The following is a 26890-nucleotide window of genomic DNA, read 5'->3' on the forward strand; positions in this document are numbered from 1 at the left end:
CTGGAAGGAGAAGGTATGGGTTGGTGTTGAAGCTAGCTATTTCTAACATTTTTAAGTACCGCTCTCTATGAGCCCCAACCAGGTGTGCTACATCTACAGACAAATTAGCTTAACTTGAAGTAGCAGCCATGGCTACACTGGCAATAACAACTTAGGAACACAATTGTAGTCACTCTGTTCAATACTTCTGTCCCTCACTTTCGATGTCAGTCATGGCGCGCCCACATCATTAGGTGACATAGTTTAAAAGCGTCAATACATCGACCTCATCAATGACTCCATGCTATTTCAGCTCCTGTTTCACTGTCCCTATCTTTTGAGGACTTGGTTCAAGCTATTTTCTCTGTGTCGTAATTGGTAGAATCCCTAGTCGGTCGAGGCAGATGACCGTTCATACTGAGCTCGGTTCTGCCGGAGGTTTTTCCTTCCCGTTAATGGGTGGTTTTTCTTCCCACTGTCGCTTCATGCTTGCTCAGTATGAGGGATTGCAGCAAAGCCATGTACAATGCAGATGACTCTTCCTGTGGCTCTATGGTTCCCCAGGAGTGAATGCTGCTTGTCGGGACTTTGATGCAATCAACTGGTTTCCTTATATAGGACATTTTTGACCAATCTGTATAATCTGACCCAATCTGTATAATATGATTGAACTTGACTTTGTAAAGTGCCTTGAGATGACATGTTTCATGATTTGGCGCTATATAAATAAAATTGAATTGAATTGAATAGAATCTAAGAAAGCAGCATTTGAAAACACCGCCTTCGCTTCATTTACATTGCTCAGCAGTCAGTCAGCATTGACGACCACCTGCAAGTGAGATAAGCGGTTCTGCAACATGGCAAGTGACGCATTAATGGCCCGACACAACAAATCGGTGATTAAATTTGTTGGCAATGCTTTGAGTTGACAATTTTTATTGATTTTATCAATTCGCTGTTGCAGACCTAATATATATATATATATATACACAATTATTATTATTTTATTATTATTATTATATATAATGAAAGTTTGCCTCTCATTGCCTGAATAAGGTAAAAAGCTGGGGACACTAGGGTGGGAACGAGTGAATTTGACTGTGTATTCAATTGTATGTGTTTGTAGTTTTCTATTTGTTTATTTGTCAGGTTGGGTTTGTATTGCACCCTCTCCCAGGACATCTCAGGTCTCCACTAAGTGTGGAGGCCATGTCCCCGGTCCTGCTCCCTTCCGCTGGCTGGCCCCTTGGCCTGGTGGTGCATTGGTGGTACTCGGTGTCCGGGGCTAGGTGCCCAGGAGGGTGCCAGCTCACTCCTGGCAGCTGCTTTGTGGGCCTGGCTCCCCGTGACTCTTGCAGGTCCCCCGCTGGGGGACGGGGCGCCCCTGGGGCCTCGGGTCCCTGGGGCCCATCGCCGCATCCGCTCTGGCGTAGCTGGCTGCCAGTGGAGTCCACAGGCTTGTCACTGTGGCTCCCAGGGGCTTCGCTGTTGTGGCTTCTCTCCTCTTCCCTTAGGTGGGGGTGGCAGATTTCCTGTGTTGGCCCCTCTTAGGCACCTTTACTCTGAACGTCCTTTTGGGCATCTGGGGTTTTGGTTCCCCTGGCGTCTGCCTCGTTGCTCTGGGGGGGGGGGGGGGGGGGGGGGGCGGGTCTTTGGCCACAACCACTATTGAGTATTTCTTTCATGGGTAAACCTTACACAAGCACACTCTCACAAACACCTACACGTGCTTGGATCCAGGTACTGACAGACTCACTTCTATACAGAAAACCCCTATTATTATCTTCAGCTGTCACTTTATACATGTCATATTAATTAATACTGTATATTCTTCAGTGATGGTATCAAGGCGTTACTTGATTGTATCTCTAACACTTTATCGGCTGGTTGTGCTGTTCTTTTTACAACTCTCTTTGCAGGTTAAAATCAGACTGAGGATGTATTGTTATCTCCTTTTTTCTCCTCTTTCTCTTTCACCTTTGCTCCTTGTTTTCTGATCTACCATGTTGTTTCAGTGTCGATATAATATAAAGTATTCGCTGCATAAATTATAATAAAGCTTTTTGCATGTATAAATCAAGTGGAGCACTATGGAGAAAGCAGCACAACTCCGCTTGTGAAAGTAAAATCTGATGGGCTCTTTTTGGTGTGTTTGACAACAATTCTTACTGCCACATTGCCAGACAGGACACTTTAAAAGATACAAAAAGGGGAAAGAAAAAAAGGAATGTAGAAAAAAGTGAAAAAGGTGAAAGGCCATAATCCTGCATATAAATGTGATGATCTTGACACTGGAACTGATTTAATCCGCATCTCTGCGCACCTGCTCTTCTTCACCCTGCCTGCAATTAACCCTCACTGGCTCCAGCTGTTTCCACCTCCATATAAACCTCGTCCAAATCAGTCTCCAGTGTCAGATTGTCTCATAGCCAATATTGAGTACTCTCCAGCGTTTCCTATTCTGTCTGTTATGTTGTTACCTGACCTGATCTGCCTTGAACCACCGAGCTTTGCCTTATCCCTATCGGCTTCTGTTTGCTAGTTATCGGACCTTGGACTTGACCAGGACCTGCCTCAGGAGATTACCAACACCGAGAGCAATCTGCGTGCTCCCTGCACGCTCCCTGCACCTTAATCAACATGAAATAAAATCCCACTGTTGCTAAACCACTGACCTGTTCTGTTTGTATCTAGGATCCTATTTCTCAAACGTTACAGTACAATCTGGCCACAACATGGATCCTTCAATAGACGGTCAGTGGCGGACTGGAGTAGAGAAATCCATCTCATAATTGGAAGCCGGCGTGGTGTTATGGGAGTTCTGAACAGATAACTGACCTCCCTGAGTTACTGAAGAAGGAGATATAGTTCCAGCACTTTTATGGAGAAACAGAGCAAAGATTCACATAGTTGGGAAGTAAATCGCACCCCACGGGCCCGCTGCAGTCTGCGTCTGCCCTGTCTCCGCCTGCCTCGCTTTTCGGGCTTCCCCTAAGACTGCACCTTGGCCTTGGTTTGAGACATAACAAAGACAGTCTATCATAGACAATAATCATTCTATGCAGCATTCAGCCTTGCACTCAGCCTTGCACTCAGCAAACAGTGGATCTTATACACAGACATCAGGTCTCCAGGCCTCCTCTGTCCGAGTGGTGTGAGGCCATTGTGACTTCAGAATAATAATTCTTATAACAGTGGCAGAGATTTTAACCCATCTCCGTATCACTTCCACAAACACTGGCTCGTGCCACTATGTCATGCGTGATGATGTCAGATCCGGAACCGCGTCTTACCCCACCCGAGCTCTTTAGGGGCGATCCCGAGCACTGTCGGGCATTCCTCACCCGATGTGACATTCATTTTGAGCTTCAACCTTCTTCCTACCCCACGGATCGCTCAACAGTCACATATGTGATATCCTTGTTAGCTGATAAAGCAAGATTGTGGGGAGCATCTGAGTGGCAGAATGACTCCCCTCTATGCCACTCATATTATGAATTTTCCCGGGAGTTGGTCAGAGTGTTCAGCCCAGTGTTGCCCTGCAGAGAGTCCACCAGGGGGCTTTTGGCTCTAAGGCAAGGAGACAGGTCAGTTTCCAATTATATCATTGACTTTCACCTTTTAGCGGCTGAGAGCCCTTGGAACGAGCCTGTACTTATGGACGTATTTTTCACTGGGTTGAATGAAAAGATAAAGGATGAGCTCGCCACTCAGGATTACCCTAGGACCCTTAAGCAATTAGAGGACCTAGCTACCCGTAGTGACCTCCAGCTCATGGAACGGCGAAGGGAGTGTCGCTCGACTCTTTTCTACGCCTTTATTCCCTATCTGCCCCTGAGTCCGAGGCCATACAGAGGTCCATTGAGGACTCTCTAAGGGCAGGCATTATCAGTCCCTCCTTCTCACCTGCTGGTGCGGGGTATTTCTTTGCGGGGAAGAAGGATGGTTCTCTCTGCCCCTGTATTGACTACAGGGGGCTGAATGACATCTCTGTGAGGAACTGTTCCTTTGATGAACACTGCCTTTGATCAGGTTAGACGGGCTAAATTGTTCACAAAGTTGGACCTTAGAAATGCTTACTTAATCCGTATCTCTGTGCACCTGCTCTACTTCACCCTGCCTGCAATTAACTGTCACTGGCTCCAGCTGTTTCCACCTCCATATAAACCCTGTCCAAATCATTCTCCAGTGCCAGATTGTCTCATAGCCAATATTGAGTACTCTCCAGAGTTTCTTATTCTGTCTGTTATCTCGTTACCTGACCTGATCTGCCTTGAACCACCAAGCTTTCCTTATCCCTATCGGCTTCTGTTTGCTAGTTATCGGACCTTGGACTCAACCGTGACCTGCCTCCTGGATTGCCCCTTTGTACCGCCGCCTGGATCAGACTTTCTGGACTTCACTCCCTGAGCTTGCCAGTCAAAGTTCCCAGTAACCGGCAGTCGCTCAATGGCTCCGGCGCCTGCAATCTCTGTCCGCAACCGGACCGTGACCCTGACTCAACCTCTCAGCCGGTCCCCAAGCTCTGACCCCACTAACAGGTTAGTGATTCAGCCTCTCTTTCTTGCCCGTTTTCCCCTACCTTAAACTGATCACTAACTTGTCTCCGTCTCAGGAGATTACCAACACCGAGAGCGATCTGCGCGCTCCCTGAGCCGCGCATATAATCAACAAGAAATAAAATCTGTTGCTAAACCACTGACCTGTTCTGTTTGTATCTTGGATCCTATTTCTTGAACGTTACAGTAAATTGTTCTTGCATTCTGCAATGAAAAAAACATTCAGACAAACAGGCTCCAGGCCACGATGTTTTGTTATACACATTAGAGGTTCCATGAGCTGATTCATTCTTCTGAGAACCTGTCAAATGAAAAAAGTCAAGTTTAATTGTAAAAGCTCACTAGACTATGAAGGGGAATATTTATGGTATCTACCTTTGGGGTTTCCCTGCAGCAAACATTTTCTCTTTCAGTTAGCATTGTAGAAAATTTTCTCAAGAGCACCTTTTAAGTAGAGAGGACAATTGGAACTACTGCAGAAACAGATCATTTGTGTTACAGGTCCCAAATATGGGACTGTAGTAACAAATTTAAATATCCTGTAAGACAGGTGAAATAAAAGGAGATTTAGACACAGCAGCTTTCCATGTTTTCTCCCAAATTGGATCCGAGTTATTTATTCAGAATAAACTACAAAACACCTGTGCATCAACTGTCTCGCCCAAGCTCCAGTGTGGTGCACAACACACAAAGCACACAATACACAAATATACTATAGTAGACAGCAATCTTATCCCCAATGCATACATATCAATTCATACAAAACATTGCCATATTGCCATCTCCCAATATAACAGAATATCATATATCCTATACTCTATATTCATCTTCCAACATATCAGTTATCCAAGGCCACTGTGGCTTCATAGAGTGCTTTAACATGGCTACAAGATATAAGAATCACTTTAAATCACTTAAACTAAACAGCAATGACCATTTACAAAACCCTTTGTAAACCCTGTTTGTGCGGACTAATTCCAACTTGTTCAAGTTGGCAAAATAACCGTTTCTAAAAACAGTGTGTACTTATTCATCTTCACCCGTGTGTATTTGCTAAATCATAGTCATTAAACTTGTCAACATAACCGCTTCTAACAAGCAGAGTGTCGGAGCACAAAATGCTGTGTTACGTGAACATGAACCAAGAGACGGCAGCTAACCGTCTGCAGTACCGTTATTCCAGTTTGCCGTCACAGCTTGTTTGCGAGACGGTAGCTACTAGCTAACGGTTTACAGTAGCCTACCTCAGCTAGCTGCCTTGATCAACGGCAAACTTTCTATTTATACTTTTATTGTTAGATTATAAACAACACTACAATCAGTTATCAAACAGACATGTGAAGATGGACAGTTTACCCATTACTGACCTGAAAGACAGGTGAAATAAAAGGAGATTTAGACACAGCAGCTTTCCATGTTTTCTCCCAAATTGGATCTGAGAGCGAGCGGAGGTCCGTTCCCATAGCAACCGGAACGCAACTGCTTGTGCCATTCCTTAAAGCGACAGTGTAAATATATATGTATATATATACATAGAGATCATATTCATTTACTAATAAACATATGACCAATGTGGTCACCTGTTTTGGGTGCGCCACACGCTCCCCAACTTCAAAAGTGGCTCCCGACACTTGCTACTATCAGCAATTAAATCTAAGAATCACTAGTGAGAATCTCTGTGTGACTAAAGGTAAGTATGTGTGTGTGTTTGAGCATGTGTGTGTGCGCGTGCGTGTATGTATGTGTATCTGTCTGTTGCTCAACCCTGCAGGCCAGTCCCAGGTAAGTATATAGGTGTGTGTGCGAGTGTATGTATGCGGGTCAATCAGTACACCAGACACATATAAGGTATACTATTAATGGGAATAGGGTATGGAAGTGGTGTCTGGAAATAACTGGGGTATGTATGCACTCCCCATGGTAGCATTGGCGGCATCCCATAGGCCCCTACTGTATTGCAACTGGCTGGGGGTTGGAAAGAGGGCTGTCCTAAGGAGCTGTACGTGAGCATCTGGGCAGGTCTCCTTTCACGTGTGGACCTCTGCATCTGTAGTGGGCTGGACTGTTCATTGTTGGACTGTTCACTGACTGCTTCAGGGGTTACTGGCCTCTCCTGCATGGCATCTTCCTGTCCATCTACTGCAGGCATTGGATTGACGGGTAGGTATTCCTCTTGGAGTGCTCTGTGTTCACTTTGTCTGCTTTCTACTACAGGCATGCTCTCTCTCCTTGGAAGTACACTGTCAGTCCACTGGTCTTCCCTTTCAGGCAGGATTTGCTCAGGTATATTGAGTCTCTGAGGGGAGATTACTGGACTGTAGGTCCTCTGGAATTCTTCCTGAAGAGGCTGGGTTTGGTTGTTCTCAGACTCCATTCTTGATGATATCCTCAACCAGTATCGAGGCTCATCCTCATTGTCGGAGGAGTCACTACTCGGGCGCCACTCACTCTGTCTCTCTGTGTGGCGTGAAGAGCTGTTTCTTGCTCTCTGTCGTGGCTGGTCTGTTGATGGAGCAGGTAGGTGTCTCGGTATGCCTCTGTCTCTAACAGGTGATCTCTGTGATGACTGGGGTAAATCCACAGGTAAGTCGTTAACCAAGTGAAGCAGGTTGCGGTGTAGAGTTCGTACTCGACCTCCACCTGTTTCTGGAGACACTTTATACACCGGCCCATCTGCGATCCTCTCCCTCACAACATGAACTGTGCCTTCCCATTACGGCTTTAGCTTTCCAGGGCCCCCTCTTTCCCTCATGTTCCGCACCAAGACGCGGTCACCCTGCTCAAGGACAACACCCTTCAAATGTTGGTTGTAGTACTTCTTTCCCCGAGAGCTGGATTGTTGACTGTTCTCTGAGGCGAGTCTGTATGCTTCCTGCATCCGAGAGGCCCATTTCTCTGCATAGCCTCTTGGAGAAGTGGCTTAAGGGTTAGGGTTAAATCTTTCTGCAGGATTTCCTTGGGGGTGGTAGGGAGTGGTCCTTGAGTGACCCACTCCACTCAACTGTTGCAGGGTCTTGAAAAGGTCATTCTCAAATTCCCTCCCTTGGTTATGATGTAGTTTCCATGGATAGCCAAACCGTGGAATGAAATCATCGAAAAGTTTATCTGCAGCTGCCTTCCTGGACTTGTTTCTGGTGGCATAGGCTTGGGCAAATCTGGTAAAGTGGTCTACAACAACCAGGATATACTCAAAGCCTCCCTTGCTAGGTTCTAGATGCAGGTAATCAATGGACACAAGTTCTAGGGGTGAGCTGGTGGTAATGCTCCCCATTGGTGCTCTGATGTGGAAGACCGGTTTCTTCTGCTTGATACAGGGACACTTCCTTGTCACATAAGCTTCAACATCCTTTTTCATGTAGGGCCAGTAAAACCGGTCTCTAGTGAGGACCAGGACTCTTTCAATACCCATGTGACCCCTGTCGTCATGGAGGTGTTTAAGGACCAAGGATCGGTACTGAGAGGGCAGGACAAGTTGACTTCTCTGACTGGTTTCCCTGTACAGCAGACCATCCTTCAGCTGTAGTCTCCCCCACTCATGCAGTAGTTTCCTCGCCAGGCCACTTACTCCTCTTCTCATGTCATTCGTCAGTATGTTGGTGTTCTCTTTCAGTCTGATGACTTGACTGATCACAGGATCATCTTGCTGAGATTTCATGAGTTCGGCATGGCTTTTGGCAGGGAGCAATTCTGGTGACCGAGATGCTGGGCTTTGTGAGAGGTTCAGAACAGCCACATAAGCAACGTCTTGTTGCTTTGCTGCCCTACTGCCCTCCCACATTGCCAGAATGGTGTTTCTTGACAGCTCTTCTGTGCAGGAGTCGACATAGCTGTTGATGTTCACCGGCAACCTTGACAGTGTGTCTGCATCCACGTTTGCTTTTCCCGGTCGGTATCTCACCTCGAACCTGAAGTCAGCGAGCTCACCCACCCAACGGTGACCAACAGCATTCAGCTTAGCAGTGCTCATCACGTATGTCAATGGGTTGTTATCTGTGTACACAGTGAAGCGGGGTGCATAGAAGAGGTAGTCCCTGAATTTTTCACATATTGCCCACTTCAGTGCCAGAAATTCAAGCTTGCCTGAGTGAAGGTGGTAATTGCGCTCAGCAGGCGTGAGTGTTCTGGACCCACAGGCGATTACTCTGAGTTTCCCTCCCTGTCATTGGTACAGCACAGCAGCGAGTCCTTTTTCTGACACATCTGTGTGTAAGACAAAAGGGAGGTTAAAGTGAGGATAGGCAAGCACTGGTGGGTTAGACAGGACATGGATGAGCTGGTCCAAGGCCTTTTGATGTTCCTCCCTCCACTGGACAGGAGTCCTGGATGACAGCTGTGCTCCTTTCCCCTTGTTTGTTCTGGGTGGAGGCGTACCAGTGGCAGGGCGTTTTACTTGCAAGAGTTCATACATTGGCTTGGCAATTCTTGAGAAGTCTTGGATATATGTTCGGTAATAGCTGAGGAACGCTAGCAGCTTACGGACTTCTCCCACGGTGGAGCCTTCCCACATACTTCCCACAACTTCCTTCTTGAAAAGCTTGCACTTTGTTGGTCTGAGCTTCACACCGTGGAGCTGGAGGGCCTTCAAAACATGTCTCAGCGCCTCCACATGAGCTCCAAACGTCTTGGCATAGCAGAGGACATCATCTAAGTAGGGGATGCAGCATTCGTCCTGCAAGGAGCTGAGCATCTCCTCCATACTCCTCTGTAATGCTGCTGGAGCATTGGAAAGGACAAAAGGGATATGTACCCAGTCATACAAGCCCCATGGGGTGATGAATGCAGTCATGTGACGTGACCCTTCTGCAATGAAACCTTGATGGTAGGCTTTTCCTTGATCTAGGATTGAGAACCAGCTGTACCCACCCAGTGTGTCGATAAGATCTTGGATACGGGGCAGGGGGTGTCTGTCTGGAATGGTCTTTTGGTTTAGCAGCCGATAATCAATGCAAAGCCTCAAGGTTCCATCCTTCTTACGGACACAAACGACAGGAGCGGCATAAGGGGATTTTGATTTTACGATCCACTTCTTAGCCAGCAAGTCCTATATATACTCTTTGACTTCTTTGTAGAGGGGTTTGGGGACAGCCGCATAGGATCGCTGCACTGGGATGTCATCTTTCAGTGTTAAGCTCATCTGGAGACTTGGGACACACCCAATGTCATTGTCATCCTGTGCAAAGGCGCTGGACTCCTCATAAAGCATTCTTCTCACTGTTGCTTGTTGTTCATCTGTTAGATGGCTTATATCAACAGGAGGGTGCCACAGCTGGGACATAGGCTCTGCTCGGTCTTTGTCATCCTCCCCAACAGGAACAATCTCAGGTGAGTTGACACTGTTGACCTCGAAGCTGTGCCTCTGGTCTGTCTCTACCACCTTGTCAATTGACTGGATACTGCCTAGTATTGTAAAGTGGTTGAGTGAGATGCTGTGCTGAGTATGGTTGAATACAGGGATCTCAACAAAAGGCCGTCTGGTGTGGTGGACCTCAACCAGGCCATCGCCCAGGTCTAGCTGTTCCAGTCTTGGATCTGCCTGGCTGACCTCAAACAGCGCCACTGGTGAGATGAACTCATTAGGCACCTTGCATCTGATGTGAGCAGCTCGGCCAGGGTGGATGACAAAATCCCGCCGGCCAACTCTCACCAATGCTTGGTCCTGGGTGTGTTCCTGGGTCTGCACAAAGTTCACAATGGCCTCAGCTGTGTCCTCTTCAATCTGCATGGCCTTCTGCAGCAATTGAGCAATGATGGTGACCACTTCAACTCTGCCCTCCCGTCCTTGGATTAGCTCCTGGATCACATTAAAGCCAATGATGGGTCTTGTGAGGCTCACACGGCTGACCAGAAAGGGTACTCGGATGGAGAGCCTTGGATCATCATTTCCAGGCAAGTTAAAGGTAAGTTCAACCCATCCATCATATGGTATTGGCTCACCATTAGCAGCTGTAAGGTCAAGGCCTCTGTCACCCATAAGCTCACTGAGAGGGTGCAGTTGTTGTTGAGGTAAGTGTTTTTCTTTCCAGGCATGGCTGATGATGCTGACCTGAGCGCTCGAGTCAAGAAGGACAGTCACGGCATGTCCACTGAGATTGCATTTCAGTGTGCATTTCTCCCTGATAAGCTTGGCCACTCGCTCTGCTGTTGACTTTGCACCAGTCAGTGGCTGGGGGGGGGATGGCACGGCTGTAATTAACCCGTGCTGGACCTGGCATATCAGCACCTTGATGGGACTGAACGTTATAGCCGATCACAGGTAGTCCCCTTGCCGTGACCGGGGTGCATTTCCCGACGGTTTGGTCCTCTTCAGACATCCCACATTACGGTGTCTGTTTTCCCCACAAGCGAAGCAGTGGTTGCAGTCAGGACGGCTATTAGCAATACAACTGGGGCAGCCACGGGGTCTCTCTGTCCTCAGTGGTCTACTCTGCCTATTGGGGCAGCCACAGTGTAACTGTGGCTGAAGCTCGGAGGTTGCTGGCTTCACTGCACTGGACCGAGGGGTGCTCACTACCTGGGTCAGGGCCTGTACTTGAGCACTCAACTCATGAATCTGCTTGTCCTTGCGGTCAGAGGTAAACTTCCCTGCACTCTCGTCCCTGCTGCTGGCTTCAGTACTTTGAGCATGAGCGGTTCTTGGATGGGTGCTGCGCCCCAAGCGTCGCTTTCTCTCACTCTCCTCACTTGTTGTTTTAGTGACCTGCCTCAAGAGTGTCGGAGCTCAAAATGCTATGTTACGTGAACATGAACCAAGAGACGGCAGCTAACCATCTGCAGTACCGTTATTCCAGTTTGCCGTCACAGTATGTTCGCGAGACGGTAGCAACTAGCTAACGGTTTACAGTAGCCTACCTCAGCTAGCTGCATTGATCAACGGCAAACTTTCTATTTATACTTTTATTGTTAGATTATAAACAACACTACAATCAGTTATCAAACAGACATGTGAAGATGAATAGTTTACCCATTACTGACCTAAAAGACAGGCGAAATAAAAGGAGATTTAGACACAGCAGCTTTCCATGTTTTCTCCCAAATTGGATCTGAGAGCGAGCGGAGGTCCGTTCCCATAGCAACCGGAACGCAACTGCTTGTGACATTCCTTAAAGCGACAGTGTAAATATATATATATACATAGAGATCATATTCATTTACTAATAAACATATCGCCAATGTGGTCACCTGTTTTGGGTGCGCCACATTTGCAATGTTATACGTAAAAAATATGATCAGCTATAGGCTTGGAGGTTGCCATATAGCATTATGGCAATATTGTTCAGTATTAATTTCATGCAAAATATTTCACCTGTTTGTCCTAATGGTAAGATGACATCTACAATGAACATCTACAAAATAGTAGGCTACAGGGATCAAGAACTAGGTCATTTTGAGGACATAGCAAAATGTTGAAGACTGAAAGGCACATTTGTAAATGAAACCTATAATAAATCAATTGAAAAATAAAACAGAAGCATAGCTATGTGGTGGTCGCAGTGAATAGAAAATTGATTGTTTTTGCTGTTGATTACTACTGATCGTAGCCGTGGTTTGTGTTGACAGAGATGGGAGAGCTGGTGCATATGAACATTCTGTTGGGGGATTGAATAGATGTTTAGCTGAAGGGGGAGGGGAGAGTGATTAATTTCACACCTCTGAGAAGAAGGTTATTTCCCAGTGTTTTCCTTTTTCTGTCTCTCCGATGCTTGGGTGTGTGTGGAATCTGTCGTAATGTGTCTGCCCAGGACAGCATAAGGTGAGTCTGATATCACATAAAAATAAAATGGGACACATTAACAATGTGCCTTGTTAGATGTTATATAACTTTAAACAGTAAATAATTTACTGAGAAGTAGACACTTGAAATTAAAATAACTTTACCATTTAGACATCTTGTCATAAGCATACCTCTTCCACTGTCTGCATCTTCACATTAGTTTTTATTATTTTTCGGAATATAAGGCACACCAGATTATAAGGCGCACCATAAATTTAAATGTCTATGTGTGTCTTTTGCATATATAAGATGCACCGGATTATAAGGTGCATTACATATTCTTCCCAAGTGTCGGCCCCTCCGGTAGGGTGACCAGATGTCCCTGATTTCCAGGGACAGACCCAGTTTTGGATAACATGTCCCTGACAAAAGCTGATGGAGTAAAACAGTTTAGCTCAACAAGAGGTATTTACCCAGTCTCGCAGCTGTCCCGATGTAGTAGAGCTTTGCTGAACGCACCTTCCCCACCTGCGTTGTAGTTCAGACAAAGCAAACCAACTACCCCAGACAGAGTTTTTTTGCAAGACAAAATCAGAGATGTCCTCGGTTTTCATTAGAGAAATCAAATCAGTCACCTTAAGGAGGAAATACACTGGCCACATAACGTAAGCGGGGCGGCTTACAGCTGTACACAGATGCATAATTCTGCGGAGAAAGAAGTTTCGTCATGGGTAAGTAATTAAAGAAAGACAAATTATCAGTAATACATGGGTAAGGTATTAGATTATCAGTAATATATCCTATGTTTTGATCACCTAAAAGTCCGTGTCTTGACCACATCTGATTAGAAATTCCATCTTTTTGTAATGATTTAAGAAGGAGAACCTGGTTTTAAGACAGACACTTGAGCGAATGCTTAAAAAGTTTATTGACTCGATGATGATGACGATGGGTCAGGCAGGCAGACAGAAAACAGACCTAAGCAGAGTACAGAGCTGGTATCCAGGCAAGGCGAACAGCACTGACAGGGTACGGGCAGGCTCGGAAACAGGAGAACAGATCTGGTCAGGTAATGGATAGACTGTGATAGTTTTAGTTCTTTGTCCTGTTTTAGTCTTAGTTTGAGTTTCTATCTTAGGTTTGGTCTTAGTGATTATTTATGTTTTGGATTGGTTTAGTTTAGTTCTGTCACCTTCCACTTATCCTGTCAGCCTATTTCCTATTTCAGCCACTTTCCTTCCGCTGATCACCTCCACCTGTTCTGGCTTATTAGATTCACTCTGCTCACCTGCCTATTAAACCTGCCTCCTCTGCCACTTCCCTGCCAGAATGTCTCCTTTCCTTACTTCACTGCTCTGCTCAGGATTGTTTGTCGCTGCATAACGTATGTTTTGTATGTTATTAACTTTTTTAACCTTTTCTTGTTTTAATGTGCAGCACTTTGGTCACCCATGTGGTTTTTAAAATGTGCTTTAGAAATAAAGCTGATTAATTTATTAAAAGGAACAAAGTTTATCACATTTGATGGTTAAATATACAATATGGTTTTGATTAAATAAATTCTTAGAATATCAGCAAATTAAATCATAAAGGTTTTTGCATTTATAAATTAAACAGGGCACCATGGTGAAAGCAGCAAGGCTCCACTTGTGAAAATAAAATCTGTTGGGCTCTCTTTTGCATTAAGACAACAATTATTAACGCTACATTGCCAAAAAAGCTAGCATTGACACTTAATAAACCCCATGATCTCAGCAACAAGTTCGACCACCCATGTGTTTTTCTCATCCCTTGGATTGCACCTTGACAACAATAACAACATCAACACAATGCAGAGTCTCCGGCTGAACAGAAACACAATTCTTCATGGTTACACAATAATTTACCAAATACATAGGCAATATTCACAATTATTTTGAGGACTTTTGGTCACGTGGCATCACTATGTCGTAGCTGGCCCTCCTTGTTCTGTAGTGCGGTGTTCCGGTGTTTGGAGACTTCTTTCTTCTCTGTGATCATATGTCAGTCCAGAATAAAAGGACTCTCAACACATTGTCATTGAAATTGGAATGAAAGAGTCATCTCACTGTGGGTCACAGTAAACAGTGGATAACATTAGACTACATCTGGCATATTCACTTCATTAAACAACATACTTTTTTGCAGTTAAAAAAACAGGGGGGGATCTTCAGCACATCTAATATTTTCCTATGATCCTTCATTGGCAGTTATGGACAAGTTTAGATTTTACCTAAATAGTCTGATAAAATTATACTATAATCACTTCCAAATATGCCAAAACTTAATCTAACTCCAAATTTTAACTCCCAGTCTTGTACATGAATAATAATGCTCATTCATAGTATACACTAATTTTGTAGTTTATCTCTGCACAACATTATTCATTTACCACTCTGTGAAATGTACTTCACATTAACAATATACAGTGGGGACAGAAAATATTCAGACCCCTTTACATTTTTCACTCTTTGTTTCATTGCAGCCATTTGCTGAAATCAAAAAAGTGCATTTTATTTTTCATTAATGTACACTCAGCACCCCATTTTGACAGAAAAAAACAGAAATGTAGAAATTTTTGCAAATTTATTAAAAAAGTAAAGCTGAAATATCACATGGTCATAAGTAATCAGACCCTTTGCTCAGTATTGAGTAGAATCACCCTTTTGAGCTAGTACAGCCAATAGTCTTGTTGTGCAATTATACACTGTTATTTAATGTTTATTAAATAAGTCTCTGTCCGTTAGGTATTGTCTGGTGATGACCAGCTCTTAAGCTGATATCAGGACAATGGTTGAAAGGGATGAATTCAAGCACTAGCGATCTTTTACCAGCAAAACCTGCACACACATAGAATAAAGGAATGACAGCTTCTTTTCAAGTTCAAGAATTTAATAACAGAAATAAAATGAACATCCAGAGAACATCACTATGTAATGCTGTTTACCTGAATTAACAATATTTTGATTAACAAATCCTCTCTACTAGGCTAGTGAAACTTAACTAAACTACTTAGGGCTGGACGATATAGAAAAAAAAGCTTATCGATAAAGAAATGCATGTTGATCGATATGGACATTTTATGATATTGCTAAATGATTTAATTGTAATAAAGAACACAAACACAGAATTCCAATTAAATCTTTATTTAACCAACTTTTTTAACCATGACAGAATTTTTTTAAAGAAAAATAACTTAAGAGACCTGAGTTATGTTATTAAATACTGACAAAGAATAAACTAAAGTGACCAGGAAAGTGACCAAAATAAATATAACAAATAAATTAATAGAATAGCCTATTTAGGTAGGAATAGTACACTAGTTACTTCTCAGGTTTCATAACTGAGAGGCTGATGCAGGGCTGAGGTCCGAGGTTGTGGCGTAGGAAGACACAGACTACAGCTCATTTTGCACTGATTCCCTGCACTCGTTGCACAATTTAGGGAGCGCTGTTAGAGAAAAACTTGCGTCCCGAAACTTTATATCGCGGATCAAGAGGGGCGAGTAGTTGTTTGAAGCCAGGTTTTTCAACTGCAGACAACAGCAGCATATCCATCACTGTGAAGCACGTTACTGCATGCGTGATGTGTCCTTATGCTCTGTGTTGTGGTTTGAGAGGGCGGTGCTTTGTGACGGTGTGCCTGGGTCCGCGATTACGATTGGTCGAGAGGAAGTAGTGACTGTAGCATCAACTAATATGATAGGCTGAAAGGATGGAAGGAAAACTGTTTATATATCGAACCCATAGACATAATATAAGAGTAGACGCGTCATTGGGCGGGTTCTGCCTATGCTGCGATGCGTCAGAGCGTCCGCCATCTTAAATGCGGCAAATCTGCAGTTACTCAGTCACTTAAACAGTATCAGAGGGACTTTAATCTCTGAATATACTTTGTATTCGTAGTATTTTTTTTTTGTAATATTACAAGTTTATTTTCGCATCCCTTTAGCTTCATTCTCTTGAATTTATTCTCCTAAAGAATAAAAATATTTAAAATAACCTAACCTGGCCCTATTACTCCAGGAATGAAATAATTCTGCAAACTGTGACTATTCTGGAAATGTTCCCTCTTAATTCTCATAATATGACGTTTTTCTCATAACATTATCACTTTTGTGTTTTTTTTTTTTTTTTTTTTTACTTTATTGACCTAGGACTTTTTTCTCATATTATTAATTTTACCTCTTTAATACTCCCCCAAAAAGTCTGTTCCTAAAGGTTCACATGTGACACGGTTTTATGAAATAATGAAGACCACAATGTTTAGATTTAACAAATTGATCCTTATTATTCATAACACATACACACACAAATATATATATATATAGTAGACTTATAGGTGTGACTGTAACTATTTCTCTGTCTTTACGTAGATAAAATATAACTAAAAGCATACTTGTCTGTTTTATGCGTCCTACATTCAGGGTGATAAGTAAGTGGGGGTCGCCTGACTGGGTAAAACGAACTGGGTCCACCGAGGGTGCTTCACCGTAGACACGGCACGGTGAAACAGTAACAATATATATATATATATATATATATATATATATATATATATATATATATATATATATGTATATGTATGTATGTATGTATGTAAGTATATATACATACATACTAAGGCTGCACCAGTTTTGCAACATGGTGCAGCCTTAGCTATAGAAGGCAGATACAAGTAGTGAAATCAGCCAGAATACATTTCCATGCAGCACAGGAATGAGGCATCTTCTCTGATTCACGTTCACAACAACAGAACTCAACTTTTTTCTGCCACATACAATATGGCGGTGATGTTGATGTGCAAACCTGCGCCCGATGACCCGTCTACGTATATGATGTCTGTGTATCGAACCTATATCGACAATTTTTTTTTTTCTATCGCGCCACACGTCTAATGATCAATATATATTGTTATTGAATTATCGTCCAGCCCTAAAACTACTAGGTAAAATGGAGATAAAAAGAAGCTAAGCTAAGGAACTATTTACATGCAAAAACAAACAAAAGACAAAACAAAAGTGGTCGATAATCAGAATAAGTCAGTGAATCCTTGTTCACTGCAGATCTGATTCCAAAAAGCGTGGAATGGAGTTAAAAACATTTGGAATGTGTTTTAATCCATCCACAATGCAAAGCCCCAGTTAACCAGAACATTATATTGCGTAAATAATATTCTAAAGACGTATTTGCTCAGTAAAATGATTACCTTAGGATCGCTTGACTTTGGTTATGCGATTCTACCTCCGGGCACTAGGGGTTGCTGTAGCGATCGGTCGCTAACCTGGTTAAAGTCTAAAGTTATTAAAATTGCCTTTACAGCTGGCATTAATATTCCATATTAATACGGGAATAAGGCCCATAACACCATCGAAGGATGGCGGAGCAGAACGGTTAAGCCTTATGCTTCAAAACAACTCCTTTTGAAATGTCTGGAACCGGATGTTAGCAAGGCTAATAGCATTTTGGCTAGCGGGTATCTGGCGCTAATAAATAAAGGCTTTAGCTTTATTTTTAGTGATAATGAGTGGGCTGGATAACGTAAACATTAATGTCCCATCAATGTATGAAACCCTTGTGGAGATAACATTTTTGTTACAAACATAAAAACACACTCAAATGATATTAGCAATACCGTGAAACAAAAGGCTACCGTGAGCTACCTCCGTTAGCCCTTTGTTCTAAAGCAACCATGTGTCCAAACAAGTTACCAAACATTTCCAGACGAACCATTTAACTTCTCCCTCAGCTCCCTGTCTAAACCTGTTGGTGCCTCATGTGAGTCCAGTCCAATTTGGTCATCCGAGAAGGTAGTAAAAGGGGAAGCAAAAAAGGTGTCGGTTCGTTCTTGGCAGGCTGACCCCAACCTTTTTTCATGGCGGTGATATAGCATAACCAGACCTGTCAACTTTTATCAAAAGTTAGGAGTGAGATTATGCTAATTTGGGGGCGGGGCTTGTTTGGGGGCGGGGCTAACCGGACCCTGGAAGAGCCGGTGTAGGTACCAGATTGACTCGGGCTGCCAGATTGACTCGGGTCCTGCGTCTTCTGATGACGTCACTATACATTGTTGGTTTAACGTTTGCTCAATTGCGCAAAATATTGTAATTGGTCTGGACAACTTACCAAAGTAATTATAGCGGGGTGTAGGTTTTATTCGAGAGCGTGATTGCGGCTTGTAAACGGACAATTTTACGAAGAAAATCGCCATGGTCCCTGCGCCTCCCGATGACGTCACCAGATTCTCCGTGGGCCTTGCGCCTCCCGATGACGTCACCTTATGGCAACACCACTCAAACAAACTACATAGAGCCCGCGGTCTGCATTTGTAACGAATCAATTTTATTAAGTTAATTTAGAGGTTTCTTTTTTCTCAAAAGCTTGAACAAATATTCAAGCCATTTTACAAATAAATAAAAAAAACAACAAATATTTGACAATTGGCTCAATGTTTGGAAGAATATTGTTAACAAAAATGGAAGGGCTAGCCAGACTAATTTATCCAGCATATATCTTAAATGTACCAAATACCACAATAAAAAAAAAAAATCAAATTCATCACAATTTCATCTGGAATAATAAAAAAACATGTCATCAGAAAGAACAACAACAGTACAAAAAGGAGGAATGAACGTTATTGATTTTACAGTGATGAATGCCGTGATAAAATTAAATTTGGCTGCTGACTTTTATTAAAAATGAAATGAGTTTATGGTTTAGTTTCCCTTCACAACTTAAAAAAAATTGGAGGAATTAAATTTCTCTAAGGTTGTAACTTCTTTGATCCTGCAAAATTACCGATTAAATTGTCAGACTACCACACAAGTATTCCAAAATTATGTTAAAAGTTTTCATGCCTCGACTAATTTACAGGAAAATAACCGTAAATTAACAAAATAAAATTGATTTGTAACAAATGGAGACCGCGGGCGCATAATCTAGTTTGTTTGAGTTGAGTTGCCATACATAGACGTCATCGGGTAGCACCTGAGCCAATCTGGCAGCCCGAGTCAATCTGGTACCTACACCGGTGGAGTCAACTCCGTCTCATTTTTATCCCACCAGACAATGAAGTAGACATGTATTACTTGTGTTAAAAAGAGAAAGAGACATATTAATACTTTATTGTTCAGTTAAGGGATTAAAACATAAATAATACACAATTGTTCAAATAATACTGAATAAAATTAAGTAGATTTTAATTGTTGACCGAATTATTATACTGTTACACATTCATCTATGGGTTGTTTATCATTGTAAATCTATAACCTGATTGGTGAATCAGGCTAAGTTTCATCAAGCCTTTATTTCAATTCAATTTTCAATTCAATTTTATTTATATAGCGCCAAATCATGAAACATGTCATCTCAAGGCACTTTACAAAGTCAAGTTCAATCATATTATACAGATTTGGTCAGATTATACAGATTGGTCAAAAATGTCCTATATAAGGAAACCAGTTGATTGCATCAAAGTCCCGACAAGCAGCATTCACTCCTGGGGAAGCGTAGAGCCACAGGAAGAGTCATCTGCATTGTACATGGCTTTGCTGCAATCCCTCATACTGAGCAAGCATGAAGCGACAGTGGGAAGAAAAACCACCCATTAACGGGAAAAAAAACCTCCGGCAGAACCGGGCTCAGTATGAACGGTCATCTGCCTCGACCGACTGGGGGTTACAGAAGACAGAACAGAGACACAACAAGAGAAACAAAAAAGCACAGAAGCACACATTGATCTAGTAATCTGTTCTACATTAGATGGAAGTAGCGGGTGAGCCGTCTTCTCTGGATGATGTCACAGTTAACAGAACGCCAGACCAGGTGTACCTACTATGAAGAAAAAGAGAGAGAGCAAAAGTTAAAAGCTGAAATTACGACAGTCATTTCAATGTAATACAATGCAAAACTGGAGAACAGTAGACTGAAGAACAGTAGAAATCAGTAGAGTGAGAAAATTAGACCCTGATGTCCTCCAGCAGCCTAGGCCTATCACAGCACAACTATAGAGATAGCTCAGGGTATGAGCCACTCTAAGTATAAGCTTTGTCAAAAAGGAAAGTTTTAAGATTAGTCTTAAAAGTAGACGGGGTGTCTGCCTCACGGACCAAAACTGGGAGTTGGTTCCACAGGAGAGGAGCCTGATAGCTAAAGGATCTGCCTCCCATTCTATTTTTAGAGACTCTAGGAACCACCAGCAGACCTGCAGTCTGAGAGCGAAGTGCTCTGTTAGGAACATACGGGGTAATCAGAGCTCTGATATATGATGGAGCTTGATTATTAAGGGCTTTATACGTTAGAAGGAGAATTTTAAATTCTATTCTTGATTTAACAGGAAGCCAATGAAGGGAAGCTAAAACAGGAGAAATATGATCCCTCTTGTTGATTTTCATCAGAACTCTTGCTGCAGCATTTTGGATCAGCTGAAGGCTTTGAACTGCATTTTGTGGACTTCCTGATAGTAAAGAATTACAATAGTCCAGCCTTGAAGTAACAAATGCATGGACTAGTTTTTCAGCATCACTCCTGGACAGAATGTTTCTAATTTTGGCGATATTCCGGAGGTGAAAAAAGGAAACTCTGGAAACCTGTTTAATATGGGATTTAAATGACATGTCTTGGTCGAAAACAACACCAAGATTTTTAACTTTATTACCAGAGGCCAAGTTAATGCCATCCAGATTAAGGGATTGATTAAGAACTTTATTTTTTGAAGACTCTGGCCCAAAGATTACAACTTCTGTCTTGTCAGAATTTAAATGCAGGAAATTTAAAGTCATCCAGCTTTTGATGTCATCAAGACATGACTGCAGTCGAAGTAACTGATTGGATTCATCAGGATTTATGGATAAATATAGCTGAGTGTCATCAGCATAACAGTGGAAATTAATCCCATGCTGTCTGATAATTTTGCCAATCGGAAGCATATATATAGTAAAGAGAATTGGTCCAAGGACTGAACCCTGTGGTACTCCACAAGTGACCCTAGAGTTTGAGGAAGATTTATTATTAACATGAACAAACTGGAATCTGTCCGACAGATAAGATTTAAACCAGCCTAATGCTTTTCCCTTAATCCCTACAGTATGCTCAAGTCTTTGTAGGAGAATATTGTGATCAACTGTATCAAATGCAGCACTGAGATCTAACAGGACAAGTATAGACACAAGTCCATTATCTGAGGCCATGAGAATATCATTGGTGACCTTCACCAGAGCTGTTTCAGTGCTATGATGAGCTCTGAAGCCTGACTGAAACTCCTCAAGTAGGTCATTACTTTGTAAATGTTCACATAGTTGATTAGCAACTACTTTCTCAAGAATTTTAGATAAGAAAAGAAGATTAGATATAGGTCTGTAATTTACTAACTCATCTTGATCAAGAGATGGTTTCTTAAGTAAAGGTTTAATAACAGCTACTTTAAAAGCCTGTGGTACATATCCATTTACCAAGGATAGATTAATCATGTCTAAAATAGGACCACTGATCAGAGGGAATACCTCCTTAAACAACTTGGTTGGGATTGGGTCTAACATACAGGTAGAAGGTTTAGATGAAGCTAAAATTTTAGATAGCTCAGAAAGCTCTACTGCTTTTAAACAGTTCAGACACTGCGCAGGTTCTAAGGATTCCTCCAATGCTGCCTCACTTACTGAGGATGAGGTAATCATGTTTGGGAGGATGCCAATTATTTTATTTTTAATGGAATCAATTTTATTTATGAAGAATCCCATAAAATCATTACTGCTAAGAGCTAAGGGAATGGATGGATCAACAGAGCTGTGGCTCTGGGTAAGTTTGGCAACTGTACTGAAGAGAAATCTAGTATTATTCTTATTCTCCTCAATTAATGATGAAAAATATGCTGCTCTAACTCTGCGAAGGGTCTTGTTATACAACAATAGACTGTTCTTCCAGATTAAGTAGGATTCCTCTTGGTGTGTAGAGCGCCATTTTCTCTCCAATTTCCTAACATTGTGCTTCAAGGAACGCAGCTCTGAATTAAACCAAGGAGCCAGCTTCCTGTGAATAATCACCTTCTTTTTCAAGGGAGCTACATTGTCTAATGCAGAACGCAATGACGAAGTCATACCGTTTACAAAGACATCTATTTGTGAATTGGAAGAAACAACATTGCTGCCATCTACAGGGCATTTCTGCAATACAGAGGATATTAAAAAGGGGACAGACTGTTTAAGTTTTGATACAGCATTATCCGATAAAGATCTACTATAATGGAACCCTCTTTTGGGGGTGGAGAACTCAGTTAGATTAAACTCAAATGTTATTAAAAAATGATCAGATAGGACAGGGTTGTGAGGAAATACTGTTAATTCTTCACAATCAATGCCATATGTCAGCACAAGGTCTAAAGTATGGAGCCAAGAGTGCGTCGGTTTATGCACATTTTGAGCAAAACCAATTGAATCTAGGATAGTTTTAAAGGCTACACTAAGGTTATCGCATTCTGTGTCAACATGGATGTTAAAATCACCCACTATAATAGCCTTATCAGTATTTAACACCAAATCAGATAAGAAATCTGACAACTCATCCAAAAACTGAGTGTAAGGGCCTGGTGGACGATACAAAACAACAAACAGAAGAGGTTTTATTGCTTTGCAGTTTGGATGAGGGAAACTGAGGGTTAAATGTTCAAAAGAACTGTAGTTATTAATTGGCCTGGGACTAATTAATAAATCAGACTGAAAGATGGTTGCCACTCCTCCTCCTCTTCCCACAGATCTGGGAATGTGGAAATTTGAATAATTGGAGGGAGTTGACTCATTTATACTAACGTAGTCCTCTTGTAGCCAGGTTTCTGTGAGACAAAACAAATCAATCTGTTTATCAGAAATCAATTCGTTAATTAACAAAGTCTTTGGAGGGAGAGACCTTATATTTAATAGACCACATTTAATTGTTTTTTTTTTAGGTTCAAGGTGAACCGTATTGATTTTTATTAGGTTTTTATGATTTGTTCCTTTTAGATAAGTTTTTGATCTGTTAAGTTTTGGCCGTGGGAAAGACACCGTCTCAATAGGATAATGGATGGGTAACAGTACAGAAGCTGCAGAGAGGTGTGTTAAACTACGGCTCTGCTTCCTGGTCTGGACCCTGGATTGTCAGCATTTAGGAGGACTAATAAATCCGGCCAGATTTCTAGAAAGAAGAGCTGCACCATCCAAAGTAGGATGGATGCCGTCTCTCCGGATCAGACCAGGTTTTCCCCAGAAAGTTCTCCAGTTATCAATGTAGCCCACGTCGTTTTGATCCCCTCAGCAGCAACACTGAAGCACACAGAGGTTCCCACTGCGTCTTTACTCACGATCCAGCTGCTGATGTCTCCCTCTTTTCAGCTCAATGCACTTCTAGACTGTTACAGTTTATAAACATTCTCATCACCTTTCACAGCGACAGGTTTCTCAGTCAGTCGCCGCGCTGACCAGACAAATCTCTATTGCTCTCGTCAGTGCGCTCTGGGCGCCCAGAAAGCACCTGCTCCGAGGGAAAGGAGGGGAGGGGGATCACTCTTCCTGCTGCTCTGTTAACACGAACTACAGCAGGAATTACTGATGGCCACAAGCTGTGAAAGAAGCCGATCAGCTCAGCAGAAGGCAAAGTTTTGTCGTCCGCAGCCCAGATGGGCTTTGTGATTTTTATGCGTGAGAAATGCCATGTTTGCGTGTGAAATGCCATGTGTTGCGTGTGAGCGTGTGAAGTTAGTGAAATGCGTGTGTCACACGGTCAATGCGTGAGAGTTGAGAGCTATGAGCATAACAGTCTTCTTGGGAATGATGCAAAGAGTTTTTCACACCTGGTTTTGGGGATCCTCTGCCATTCCTCCTTGCAGATCCTCTCCAATTCCATCAGGTTGGATGGTGAATGTTGATGGAAAGCCATTTTCTTTTTTTCTCTTTTTTTAATAGTGTCCTGGCTGGCAATGTGGCATTAAGAATTGTTGTCTTAATGCCAAAAACAGCCCAACTGTCACTTTAGTGGCCTTTTGTGGCTGGAGCTTCAGCGGGAATGATGATGGAAGCTGAAGCATGTGGAAGCAGCAACATGTTTCTTTGTTGGCAGCAGCATTCAACCTTACAACCAACAACCAACCTACGTAGAAGACACAATCACAGCCTTAAATACTTACAGCTGTTTAAGGGCTAAACCCTTCTGCCCCCACACCGCCACAATGCCGAAGCCCCCGGGAGCCGCGGGGATGAGCTTGTGGGCTATGCCGGCAGCCAGCTACACCCTAGTGCCCCTACACGCACACACTCCATCATAAAAAAGAAAAAAAAGGAATGCAGTACACACATTTGCAATTACCACTCACATATCATTCTCCCAGATCTAGGCACCGGCACCCCAAAGGAGTACCAGGCCCCTGGACCTGGTAGGTGAACCCTAAAATAAAGATGGGGGGCACCACCACAACCCAACCTACCCGGTTCCTGCTTCGGTCCTGACCCCCCATCCTATATCCAGACCAGACTACCCACGGGCTCATCCCCCCCTGGGAATGGGGCCAACATGAACTGGAAGGGCCAATCAACTAGAGCCCCCTCTCCACAAAGCCTGGATTTCTTCCACCCCCACACAACAAATGTTTTTGTTGCATGTTGTTCTCGAGTGCTTTTAAAACTGGGAGTGCCAATGGGTGTGCCCGGCACAGTTGCCCCCCCCCTCCCCCCGGAAGGCAGCTGGTGTCAGCGCACCCCCTCCAAGCAACCTACCCAGAACCTTCAATGTCTAAATGAGAGTGGGGGCAGAGGGAGCCATCAGGGGTGAGTCCTACACAATATCCCCCCCTCCCCGATGTCTTTACCCCCCAAACAATGCCCTACATATATGTGCGTTGTGAAAATGTTGTAAATTAAAGTTTCTAAGATGCATAATAAATTTGGGGTCAGCCATTTTCAGGACTCTCCAATGATGCTCAATTGGGTTTAGATCAGGGATCTGTGTGCTTAGAGTCATTAGCCCCATTTACACTACCCTTGTTAAACCAATCCATGCCGAACTCAGTCTGAGCTTGGATCATTTAACCAAGCCGAGCTTGGTTCTGATGACTGTTTACACATCATGCTATCTCGGTTCCTTGGTTTCCTCGACTCCTAGTGACGATCTGCGGTACCACTGCTCTCTGGGATTGAAGGCGGGACCAAGCAAATCAAAATGGCGGCGCCCATAACATTCAGGAAGTTATGTTTGGTTATATTTCGTTGTTTGCGGAGAGTCAGGCGAAGACGGCAATCTTTGGTGAATTTACTTGACAGAGTCAGCTTTTGGGAAGTGGATAAGACAAACGAACGTCTAATAAGGACTTACAGATGCAGGAAATAACGACAGATGCTGAGGTTCATCCACTGCTAAGCAGAATCATCACTGGAAATTGTGTGTCACGGTAGGGAAGCTAGTATTTTTGTGAATGTCTGAAATGTCAGCTGACCGCACGCAGATGACGCGGTCTGCTCATGCGCTCCTTGTTATTAGAGAATCGGCTACTGAAAAACCGAGCAGAACCCACCCATGGAGCTGGGCTGCATTTAGCGTGCTCTGGTTGTGTCTGGCTCGGTTCAGTTCAGTTTGCTTTCCATTTACACTCGATAGTTATCTCGGTTACCAAGCTCGGACTGGTCTCGGCACGGTTAAAAAGGGGTAGTGTAAACAGGGTAATTGTCTTGTTGGAAGGTAAACCTTCGGGCCAGTCTGAGGTCCTGAGCACTCTGGATGAGGTTTTCTTCCAGGATATCTCTTTACTTGGCCACGATCATCTTTCCTTCAATTGCAACCAGTCATCCTGTCCCTGCAGCTGAAGCATGATGCTTGCTCCACCATGTTTCACTGTTGGGATTGTATTGGGCAGGTGATGATCAGTGCCTGGTGTTCTCCACACATACCACTTAGAATTAATACCAAAAAGTTAAATATTTGTCTCATCAGACCAGATAATCTTATTTCTCATAGTCTGGAAGTCCTTCATGTGTTTTTTGGCAAACTCAATGCGGGCTTTCATATGTCTTGCACTGAGGAGAGGCTTCCGTAAACCCAAACTGGTGGAGGGCTGCAGTGATAGTTGACTTTGTGGAACTTTCTTCCATCTCCCTACTACATCTCTGGAGCTCAGCCACAGTGATCTTTGGGTTCTTCTTTGCCTCTCTCACCAATCAACCAATCAATCAATCTTCATTGTCAACTACAATTTGCATTGTAATCAAAATTTCAGTTCCAGTACAACCGTCCATCACATACATAAACAAACATTTTGGGGGAACGATCAACTGAGGCCTTGCATTGCCAAGCAACACAGCCAGTCGGCCGCTGCGATTGCGGCACAGGCGTTAGGCGCATTTCTCCAAACTGCCCTGGACCCCGCCTTACACGGTGTGCACAGGGCGCTGCCCTTGAATCTGTGGAAAGTTAGATGCCACAATGGGGAAGGAGAGGAAAGAAAAAAAAGACAAATATATCACACCCTATCCTCTCACGGTATAGTGTGAGATATCCGGAGAGCATTGTGCCTACACAACGGCTACGGTGGTTTGCAAACAACCCCCCCTGGGTGACGCCTGAGCTGAAAGTCCTCCTGAACCAGAAGAAGAGGGCTTTCTACTCAGGGG

This window comes from Fundulus heteroclitus, unplaced genomic scaffold (assembly GCF_011125445.2).
Source record: "Fundulus heteroclitus isolate FHET01 unplaced genomic scaffold, MU-UCD_Fhet_4.1 scaffold_40, whole genome shotgun sequence".
NCBI classification, from domain to species: domain Eukaryota; kingdom Metazoa; phylum Chordata; class Actinopteri; order Cyprinodontiformes; family Fundulidae; genus Fundulus; species Fundulus heteroclitus.